Source organism: Paroedura picta, chromosome 6, assembly GCF_049243985.1.
Source record: "Paroedura picta isolate Pp20150507F chromosome 6, Ppicta_v3.0, whole genome shotgun sequence".
NCBI lineage: Eukaryota > Metazoa > Chordata > Lepidosauria > Squamata > Gekkonidae > Paroedura > Paroedura picta.
In genome coordinates this window covers 52,342,828-52,353,972 of record NC_135374.1, presented here as the reverse complement: position 1 = coordinate 52,353,972, position 11,145 = coordinate 52,342,828, and the positions used below count along the sequence as shown (strand labels likewise).

At 44.4% G+C, this 11,145-nt stretch overlaps 1 long non-coding RNA gene across 1 annotated transcript; it reads left to right on the top strand.

The window, feature by feature from the left end:
• Positions 1 to 208: 208 nt before the first annotated feature.
• On the top strand, positions 209 to 9,744 carry LOC143839845 (uncharacterized). Its single transcript, XR_013231904.1, has 4 exons — positions 209 to 262; positions 2,269 to 2,325; positions 3,271 to 3,336; positions 3,486 to 9,744. It is a non-coding gene; the product is annotated as an uncharacterized LOC143839845 (long non-coding RNA).
• The last annotated feature ends 1,401 nt before the right edge of the window (positions 9,745 to 11,145 follow it).

Below are 11,145 nucleotides of genomic sequence, written 5' to 3'. Positions count from 1 at the left end.
ATATGAATTAATGAGATAAATAAAAGTTGTTAACTTGATTTAATTAAGGTCATTGGGACTGGGAGTAAATATATGGAATTTCAAGGAGACGGAAAACGAGTTCCCCCTTATGTTAATACTAGCAAGAAAGCCCATTATAAACATGAATGCAAAGGGCACTAGGACCCAGGGGACACTGGGAGGTCCAGATCTCTCTCTGTGTCTCTCTCTTTCTCCCTATCACTGTGTATCTCAGTGTGCTTTGCAGCAGAAGGCATAGCAGGTAATTTGGCTGGTTTGTAGGAGGGAAGGAGGGCTGGTGTGCAGTTTGGGGCAGCTCTCTCTGTCTGTCTCTCTTTCCCTCCATCTCAGCAGGGTCCTGCTCTCTCTGTGTCTCTGTCAGCAGCTTTGGGCAGCTCTCTTTGTGTCTCTATCTGCCTCCCTCGCAACAGGAATGATAGGAGGGAATGAGGGCTTGTGTTCAGTCTGGCAGGGCTCTGTGTGTCTCTCTCTTTCTCTGGCGTGTCTGAGAGGAACGTAGCTAGTGTCCAGGGAGGGAGGGTGGGAGCTGTAGGGGCAGGGCCCTATTCCAGCTTGGACAGCCGGACATGTTCCACCCCCCCCCCAGGCTGTTTCACAAATATATAGAGGAACCATGGAGAAGGATATACCTCAAAAGTATTCAAGCAGGCCATATATGAGAAACTTGGCCTTTTCCTTCTGCAACTCACCAAGCCCCTCAAAACTGTGATCCTGGGGGTTATAAACAGAACACAGTAGGTGAGGGATGTAGGGCTGGCAGTGAACAGGGAGAATTGGAAAAACTGCTGACTTTCTTTTGACAAAGCAAGTAGCAACAACAATAGCACCTGAGGATTAGCAAAGGGGCCATTGCTGCCACGGTGGCAGGAGCGCCGAATAGGGGCACTGCGGGGGTATTGAGACTACGTCCCAGCATCTCCAGAAGCAGCAGCAGCCCCTGGGGTGATGACAGCAAGGCAAGGGGCCAGAGACAGTGCTCCATTAGAGGGAGCAAAGTCTGCCCACTCTGCCTCTTTTCCCCGTGGCGCCAAAGCGAACACCCACCCACTCTCCCTTAGGATGTTGTGTTACTCTGGTTCATGTTAATTGTATTGGATGTTTTAAAAAAAATGTTGAAACGATGGTAAAATGCAAGTGTTATGTGTTTTGTTGTCACAGCTGGCGGGTGGTTAGCTGGAAGCGGAAATTTGGAAAGGGGAGCCAAGCTTGCGCGCTGGCATCCCTAGTAGATGGGGGGCCCCTTAAGGGGCTGTGTGGATGCAGAGCCCGATTGGGGAGCTTGCATTTCCGGGTGGCAGGCAAAACCAAAAGAGGCAGGAAGCAGGTCAGATGTCCGGGAAAAGCTGGCATGTGAGCCAGCACGACCCGTCGAAGGAGACCTGTGGAATAAAAGGGGCTGCCTTGTGGTCAACTGACCACAAGAGGGCATATCCGCTTCCAGGCTACGCCACTCTCAAATAATAAAAATGGCTATGGCCTTTTCATGCCAAAAGGAGTTATTGTTGTTGAGTCCTTATTGAGGGACGACTAGCCAGATACCTGCAAAGCAATAAAAAGCATACTATATGATCCTATCTTCCTATTCACTTCTAAACTTACCTGAATGTTAGGCAGAGATAAATAATATGCATTGCCAGGCCGCAGAGAGAAAATGGATGCCTGAATGACAACACATGGAAATTTTCTCTCTCTCCCTCCCTCCCTCCCTCCCTCCCCCTCTCTCGTATTTGGTAGAATACCAAAGAAAAAGTGTAAGGATTATTACACTTGACAGGGAGGGGAAAGAGAAATTCATGAACAATAGCTACAAAGAAATCTCTTTTGCATACTAAGTTGCTGACAAAAGCAGCTTTGTATTTTTGTTTCAGATTGAAAGTATAGAAACATTATTCATTGTTATTTTTTCTAAACATTTGTAGCCTTAAAAAAACAAGTCAGAGAGATGGGGGGGGAAGAGGGAGATAATTTGAAAGTATTCAAAAATTATGGGAGGAGAAAACATGCCACATGTTATCATCCTCACAGATGTGTGTATTTTCCTCATTTCCCCATAGAACCATGATGCATTTGTGTACTGCTGGGGGTTTTCTCTCAAGTCTTCTTGCTCTGAAGTTTTGGGGAATATTGATGTAAAGGCTGGATGGCTGCTTTGTGGGTAGAAAATTCTGATTGCTTTGGGCTCATATGGCTGATATTTTCCTTGAACCTATGCCTACAGCAGTCTTTTCCTCTCTACCTCTGCTGTAGGGACATTAAAAAAAAGAAATCAGCACTAGAATATTGGACCAATATACCATTTTACAGGTAAGTATAAATGTTTCTAAGTTTCCATTTCTAACCTCTTTCCTTGTGGAGATATAAGGAAGAAAAAATATTTTCAAAGGGAAATGGCTAGGCTATTTTTTTTTCTGTGAAAGGATTGGGGCAAGGAAACTGTGGGAAAACCTGCCATGTGGAAGACCTATTGCTGTTGTGCTTTATCTGCAATCAGAACAGCAATGGGGAAGCTGCAAAATCCTGTCCCTGTATGAAAGTCACCACCTACACTTTAACAGTGAGGTCAGTCAAATTGGGGGATCTGAAAACTGGTCACTGGAGCTCTTCAACAGGAGTTAACTTACAAAAGCCTTTGTGGTGTAGCAGTTATAGCTTCAGAGCAGGATCTTGGAGAGTCAGGTTTGAAACCCCATCTTGCCATGGAAGCTCATTGGGTTATTTTGAACTTTCAGCCTAATCTACCTCACAGAGTTGTTGCAAAGATAAAGAGGAGAAAAGACAAATAATGTAAGCTGCTTTGATCCCCGCTGTGGAGAAAAGTATGGTAGGACTGAAGTAAATAATAAATATAGCTGAAGATATGAGGCAGATAAAATCTAGGACAAAATGAAGCATGGAAAAGCAAAAAGAAAGAGATAGAGGGAAATAGAGAATAGAAGAGAAAATGAGTTACTTTCCACTTACAAATCCTTGGGGTTTCCCTGCCATGCAAGTGAGCCTGGCCCAGTGGCTGATACTACATAGCTGGGCCATGGTTTTTCTAGGCAAAGGCTGCTAGGGTTAGGTGGAGGAGGATTTAAGACAGAGTATCAGGTCTTTTGTGCCATCTCCAGGTTAATAAATACCTAAAGATTTAGAAGGTGGAGAGTGGAGAGGGATCTAAGAGGGGTATACTGGCAGACTCCACCCTTGAAAACAGCCATTTAGCCAAAATCCAAGTTAGAACTTCACTCACATTTTTTTCTACCACAGATCCTGCTGAATTCTGATTGATCTGAACCTGGATCTGCAGCCTTCCTTTTTCCCAACTTGAAACAGGTCATCCTTCTGCACTTGCATTCTCCCAATTTTTTATCTCCTTCCCACTTGATTGGGGGTTGGGGTTCAAGTGAAGCTCCAGCTAGCACTGAAGGAGTGCAAGGCTGGAGAGTGCTTTATTTCCTGCCTTTTGTCTCCCATCTCTGCAGCAAGAGCAAGCCAGAAGAGGGGCAAGTGTTGCATGAGACTGCTTGTTTATCTTTCTTTTCCTGCATGAGGGCGGTAGGGGGGGATACAACAGCCTCAAAGAGAATGAGGAGGGGGAAGTAAATCCAAAAGGCAAAACTCTGCTCATAGATGTGAGGGCTTTTGGTGTGCAATCATTTTAAAATGGATCCCAAAATGAGGGCAAAAATAAATCCTGTGAGGGAATGGCAACTGGGATCAAGTTTTCCTCCAGTCTTTGAATTGACCCCCTACCGATCAGCAACAGACTACCACACTACATCAGCATTGAAGGCACAGAGAAGGGAAAGGAAGTTAATCCAACAAAACACCAACATCTACATTTGCAATACTGGGGTTTTGGAGTGCTTTTCTCAGATGCAGTGAGTTATATCCACTCCTTGATATCTTGGAGAAAAGGTAGTGTCACCATGGATCTATCATAGAGGTTGCAGAGGGAATTTTTAAACTGCTCAATAACAAATTGGAAACTGAACAAGGTAAATATGGGAGGTTTTTATTTGGAAAAAGATGGGGAAAGCCCAATGGAGACTTGACCCAGATGAGGAAAGGAGATTACTCAAAATAATCTTGGAAAAAAATCTTGGAAAATACCTATTCATTGTAGGTGAATGTCTGGATAAGGGAGGGCTGGTGGGAAAATATTATATTCTTTCAAAAAAATTCTAGTTTTGGATTAGGGGAAGATAATTCAGAACAAAAATTGAAATAGCCTCTCATCTCTACTGATCAGGAAGGTTAAAAAAATCCATGCATATCTTTTTCAACAAGAGAGAGCGAGTAAAAAAAGGTAAGTTCCAACAGGTATAAGAACATGACTTGTTTATCTCATACATGAATCCTGAGGCTAATAAGAAAATTCTTTCCTCAAGACTTTTGCTATGTGATTATTTAAGGAAACTAGTGTTTATTAATTGAATTAATTGAATAATATTAATTGAATAATATCAAATCTCAGTTGTACAGCTCAGCCATAAGAGTGGCTTGTAGTCTGCTTTTTTCTAGTTTCCTCTAAGTATAGCAACATGGCATTCCCACCCCACCCATATGATAAGATCAGCAGCCTGTAGCTTGTCAATTAACAGCATGATTCTCTTTACACCAGCATTTCTTAACAGAGACAGAATAATGTTGGTATTAGTGAGCTTCTGTTCCAAGCTGGGAGAAATCTGGTGGTGGTGCTCAGAATTTTTATTGTCATGAACTCTATAGAGTGGAACAGGACAAAAAAAATAGCAGCAATATAACTATGCTTTGTTCTTCCCTTAACAGAGGAAACAAAAATTGAGGCTTTATTAGTTTACTAGGGGCAAAGCCCGTTGTCTCCAAGAATACAACGGGCACTAGAGCTTGGCAGTGGGAAGAGGAAGGGGAGGAGTTGTCCAGTCTGTAAGGGCATGGGGTTGTCATGTGTGTTGTGGGGGAGGTTGTGGTGGCATGGTGGCAAATGAGACATGGGTGTGGAGATATGGGTGTCAAGAACCTGTGGTGTGGAATGTTTGTTGATTGTGGGAGAGGACTGACCTTTGGGAATTTTGGCATAGTGGTTACAGATGAGCTTTCCAGAGCCATGTCCTCAGATATGTGAAGGGAAAATCAGACTGGAGACTCTTCTTAGGGGAAGATTACATGGCAACCAATTCCCCCCAGTTCTGCGTCATTTCCCTTCTTGTGTGAATTAGGCCACATTCACCAAAATGCCCCTCTGCCCTATTTTTATTGTCATGAACTCTATAGAGTGGAACAGGACAAAAAAAAGCAGCAATATAACTATGCTTTGTTCTTCCCTTAACAGAGGAAACAAAAATTGAGGCTTTATTAGTTTACTAGGGGCAAAGCCCGTTGTCTCCAAGAATACATAGGGTAGTCACAGTACACAGGTGTCCACCCTGTTCCTTCTGTCTCCCATATTTTCACTGTTGGTAAAATGTTATGTGCCCACATGCTTCTTTCATGGTTGCTCCTTAGAAGAACGGATTTTTGTACCCTATTGCTTACTACCCAAAGGAGTCTCAAAGCGGTTTACAAACACCTTTTCCATTTGTTTCTCCACAATAGTCAACCTGTGAGGTATGTAGGGTTGTGAGAGATCTGAGAGAACTGGGAATGGGCCGCAGTGACCCAGCAGGCCTCAGGTGTTTCAAAGCATTTTCCAATCGTCTTCCCCTTCTCTCCCCATAGCAGACTCCCCATGAGGGAGGTGGGGTAGCGAGCCTCACAGGGAAGCTGGCAACCCTAAGAGGAAGACTGTCTGTGCACAGCAGTGTTGACCTTAGTAAGGTTTTTAATACTGTTTTTTTATTTGCCAGGCCAAGGTTATTTGCCAGTTACTATTTCAGCCACGATGTGTCTCCAGACATTTACTTGTTCTCTATTTAGTTTCAGGCTGTAAATATTTATTTAGATCTTCCTGCACTTTCCAGACTCACAGGACTGATGCTGGTCTGCCTGTCTGCGCCCCAGAATACAAACAGTTGCTGATAAGGGCTGGCCATAACCCATAGGCCAGGAGGGATACTCCTGCACCGCTCCCTACCAACTGCAGGCAAAAATGGCTCATTTGAAGGCTGGACTCTGAGGCATTGTACGATTTTGAAGTCCCACCTCCAAACCTCCAGGAATATTTCCAACCCAGGGGTAGCCAACCTACAGGTGTGGCCTGGAGAGCTCCTGGAATTACAGCTCACCTGCAGAGTATAAAGATCAGCTCCCCAGGCAGAAAGGGCTACTTTGGACAGGGTTGTGGTAGAGAAGAAACATTTAAGGCTTCCCACACAGGTTTTTGTTGAATTGAAAGACTTGAGGCCTACTGCACAGGGTTGTTGTGCAGATGAAACAGGAGACAAAAGAGCCAGCTTCCTCTGCAGAATAACGCTGTGCAGTGGCCTCAAATCTACAGAAAGTTGCAAAGAAGAAAGACACATGGCTTGGCTGTGTCTAACCCCCGGCCAGAGCAGTATTTTAAGTGAGAAGGGGCTTTTCTGTGGCCTCCCTGTCAGGCAACTGTTTGGCAGAAGGGGAAAGTCCCCCCCCCTCAAAAGGAAGGCCCTGAGGCTCCCTGCGTTGCTCTTGGAAAGGCCTCCCTCCCCTCAGTCAGGGCCTGTCAGAGGCTCCTTCGCAGCAGGCCTGAAGGGAGGGGAGGAGGGGGAGCACTCTGCAGCCTCCTGCCAGCTCTGTCAGGGTTCTGAGGCAATTTGCAGTTGGACACGACAGTTAGGACAGCCTTGGGGCGAAAAGGGCTGGTGCAGCCTGTCCAAGCCTCTGTTCTCATCCCCCTTGGCAGCCCTACTGACCTCCTCTCCCTTTGGTGGTCAGGAGCAGACTGGCAGCCAGACTGGGCTGGGTGAATGGAATTTTGGTCTGTCCTGGTGAGGGGCCAATAGGAAGGCACTTTGCGCGCCTCCCCATTGGCTGCTTGGCTCTGGATGGACACTTGGAGGGCCCAATCAGGAGCCACTTTGCGGCTCCTGATTGGGCCCTCTGAGTTTTTATCCTGGACAGGGCCCGCCCTAACTCCTCCCCAGGTGGCCTTACTCTTTTATTTAATAGGACCCTGTCCTATTTAAAGATTACTGTACTATGCTTCAAAGCCTATCAAGGATGGGCTTTGAAGGGACCGGGGCACCCGCTACCTGTCCCCCTTCCTGCCGAGTCGGCAGGCTCCCTGTGGGCCTCGGAGCATGCTCTGAGGCCCGTGGGAAGGCTCCATCAGGGGCCTCTCATCCCCAGCAATGGGCCGACTTCCACATGGGCTGCGGAGAGGGCAGGTGCAGACGGAAGCCTCTGGTAGGCGCCGCTCTAACTGCAATCTGGCTAACCCCCTCCCCGTCATCACCCTGGGGCTGTGTGCAGTCTTCAGAGCAGGTGCCCACCCCAAGGGCCGTGGAAAGTGTCCCCTGGCCACCCCCCCCAACCTGGCGAGTGGGCGGCTTCCATGCAGCTGTCGGAGCTCTGAGCCACGGAGGGAAGCCTCTGCCGGCCATTGCCCTCCCCCACGATGCCCTGGCTTCCGTGCGGGCCTTGGAGGTCCAAGGGCCGCATGGAATCTTCCTTCAGCTGGCCACCTACCTGCCGTGTCATGTGGGGTGTGGGCGAGTCAAAAGGCACTGCGCAACTCCTGACAGGGCCGAATGGTAGAGGGGCCAATCAGAAGGCGCCACATGCCTTTCTATTGGCCCCTGTGTCATCAAAGGGGCCAATCGGAAAGCATGTTGCACACGCCTTCCGATTGGCCCCTTGGCCCTGGACTGACAATCGAAGGGGCCAATCCCCAATTCCAAGATATTAAGACATCAATTAACGCACAGAGACGCAAGTATTTTTCCGTTCCTCCGTTTCTCCCATCTCTGGCTCTGCTTGAAGCCACCTTGATATGAGGCAGGCTAATTCTCTTTTCTAAGTAGAAGAAGGACTTAAATTAACTCAAACTAATTAGTAATAGCTCTTACTGCATTTGTTTTGGTTTTCGGAGATAAGAGATAAGAGCCGTGGGTGGGAAGATCTCGCGAAAATTCTGTTCCAGTACGAGACATTGCTTTAATATCAAAACAGGCTGTTGCTTTTGTTAGGACTCTGTAGGACCTCTACTGGTTATTTGCAAAATTGCCTACGACTAACAAAATTCTAAGCCTAGAACATGTCTATGCTAAAAAAAATTGCTCATCTAATAGAGAAACAAACTCAAGATCTGAAAGCATTTACAGATGGCTTGCTTAAAAATATGCTCATGGAGTTCAAAGGCGTCAAGGAAAAAGTCTCTAACAGGAATGATGAATCAATAACAGTGGCTGATGATAGCTCTAAACAAGGTGGAAAATTACCAGCAGAAGAGAAATTTGAAACTATGGAGATGGAAAAGGGGATGTCGGAGCTTTGCAGCCTAGATAAGGACACCCTACCTAAGAAGACATACAGCCACTCCAAAGTACACAACAGTACACAAGAACCAATCAAAAGATATATGGATCTGCTGTGAAAGTAATCGATTGAAAGGAGCTTCTTGGAAAAAAAACTGTACTGATATTGGAGCCCAGGAGGTACAACTGTTTCAAGATTCACCGATGTATACTCTGAGGGAAAGACTACAACTGCACTTTCTAAGCAAAAGGCCAACTGGACAGAACATAAGTCAATGGGAACAACAAGATGCAACAAGCCTCGATATGAGACCCCCTTAAGAAGCTTGGGGAATGGAAATGAGACACAGTGGTGGAAATTCTTTTCCTCCTTTTCCTTTTTTCCGTAGCCATATAGGCAATATAACTAGTTAAGAAGTTAATCTGGGGTCTAAGATCTTCTAAGTAAACTGAATTTGTACTATTAAATCTAACTTTGTAGTGTCTACCAGCCCAAAATTAAAGCTTAATTAAAAGGAGACACTTAATGGAATGGGTATATACTACCATGTAAGTGTGGGGTCTTAGATTTCCTATGTTAGCTGAATTTGAATTATTTAACATATCTCTGTAGTGACTCTCAGCTTAAACTTAAAGCATAACTAAAAGGAGGCACCTAACTGAGGAGGTGTAAATGTAACTAACGAAGACTTTATTTTACTAACTAATGAAGACTCTATTTTATCATTTTTTGTATTAATAATGTACACTTATATAACTTAACAACCTTAACAACCTATATATATATATATATATATATATATATATATATATATATATATATATATATATATTCCTTCTTTCCGTACAACTAAGTAGGCTTTTATTTTTTCCTTTTTTCTTTTCCCTAGTGGAAATGTGGATGGCTCTAAGACCACGTTAAGTATAAATTGTTTATGATTGTTAAAATTGTTAAAAACTATGCAAACAAATGTTGAAACGATGGTAACAAAGTAAACTTCTCTTTTTAAATGTGGTGGAAACATGAAAAAGTTTATAAGCTTTGGGTAAAAGTCCATAATATTGTAGCCATGTGGAGTCTTATAATCTTAAATGAAGAGAAGAGGGTTTTCAAGAACAATGGGGCCCTTATCTGGTTTACCTAAGAAAATAAGTTAAAAGGGGATTGAAACGGGGTATCAAGTGTATCAAACGAAGAGCATAATCTTTTTCTTTCTGTATCAATAATGTACATTACTTGCATTGTATTATCTTTAAATATTACAAAAGGGGATTGAAACGGGGAACTAAATGTATCAAATGAAGAGCATAACCTTTCTTTTTCTGTACTAACAATGTAGATTGCCTGTATTTCATTATCTTTAATCCTGGAAAATAAAAATAAAAATCTTACATATAAATTAAAGTGGTATGATTAATGTTTACCAAAATTGCACTTACACATGTCCTGTGACATGTGTATTAAGTTGTGGGGAACTAGCAGAACAAGGTAACATAGCATTAAAAGATTGAATGCCAGTGTTTAAGAGGTAATTAAACCCTTAAGAACTGAAGGCCAGTTGTTCTCAACCTGGGGGTCAGGTCCCCTTTGGGGGTCGAATGACCCTTTCACAGGGGTCATGGCAGGGAAAGCAGCTTGGCCAGGGGTAGGGGCACCATCTACACAACAGCCTTGTGGCATAGATCGAGATGTTCATCTGCCTCAAGCAGTAGAAAAGAGAGAGGTTGGCATGGTGGGAGAGAACTGAACTGAGAAACCCCGGGGGGAAAGCAATTTATATACAATCATGAACAATGGATCTTCACGCCATTGGTCAGTTTCGGTTTAACTTCTGTGAAAGAACGCTTGCATAATGTTATGGTTCCACAACATGAGGAACTGTATTAAAGGGTCACAGCATTAGGAAGGTTGAGAACCAGTGCTCAAGGCAGACAACATTGGTAAATTGTAACAAATAGTAACAGAAAAGAAAGAAACTAATAAAATCATAAATATATCTAACACAGAAATACACACACACAGAGAAACACACACACACACAGAGAAACACACACACACACACATATATATTATATCTAGCAAGCAGTTGTATAGAGAAGAATCAGGGTGGGAAAAGAAAGTTCATTATAATTAGTGTTCCTGTAGCGAGTCAGAGATCAGCGACATGAGCCAGCATGATAGGAGGTTCCAATGGATCCTGGGTTGAAAAGCACTCGCAGAGGCTGTGTACAACCACGGTTTATATAGGTTTTGGGGAGGGGGCTAGGTGAGCATACGATGGAATTTTCCATGGGTCAGGATGTTGGGCAATGCCCTGGCCAGGTCCAAAGATGGCCTTAGACAAATGCATTAATGGGTCTAAGAAAAGGGACTCATCATGTCTTAATAGATCTAGCTGCAGGGTTTGGGGAAGAGATTTCCCATGGAAGAGGGGCCAAGTAGTAGTCATAGGAAAGACAAAGAGTTTTGCCTAGGAGCCCCTGGGCAAACAGGTTTTAGCCAGTCTACTAAATGAGCAATACTATGGAGTTGGGGGGGGGGGTTAGGAAGAGAGCAATCTTGAGTCAGGGGGTACCTGTGTCAGGCAGAAACTGCCCTTCTGAACCTGTGGCTAAGAGCAAGCTTTTTAAGATGGAGCCTGACCTAGCTTGGCAGACTTTAACAGTGTCATGGCTTTGTCTTAAGCCTAGACTATAGAGGGGTTGTAGAAGGCAGTATACCAGTCAGTGAGGGAGGGGTCCTGCCATGTGTAACATCATACCCTTT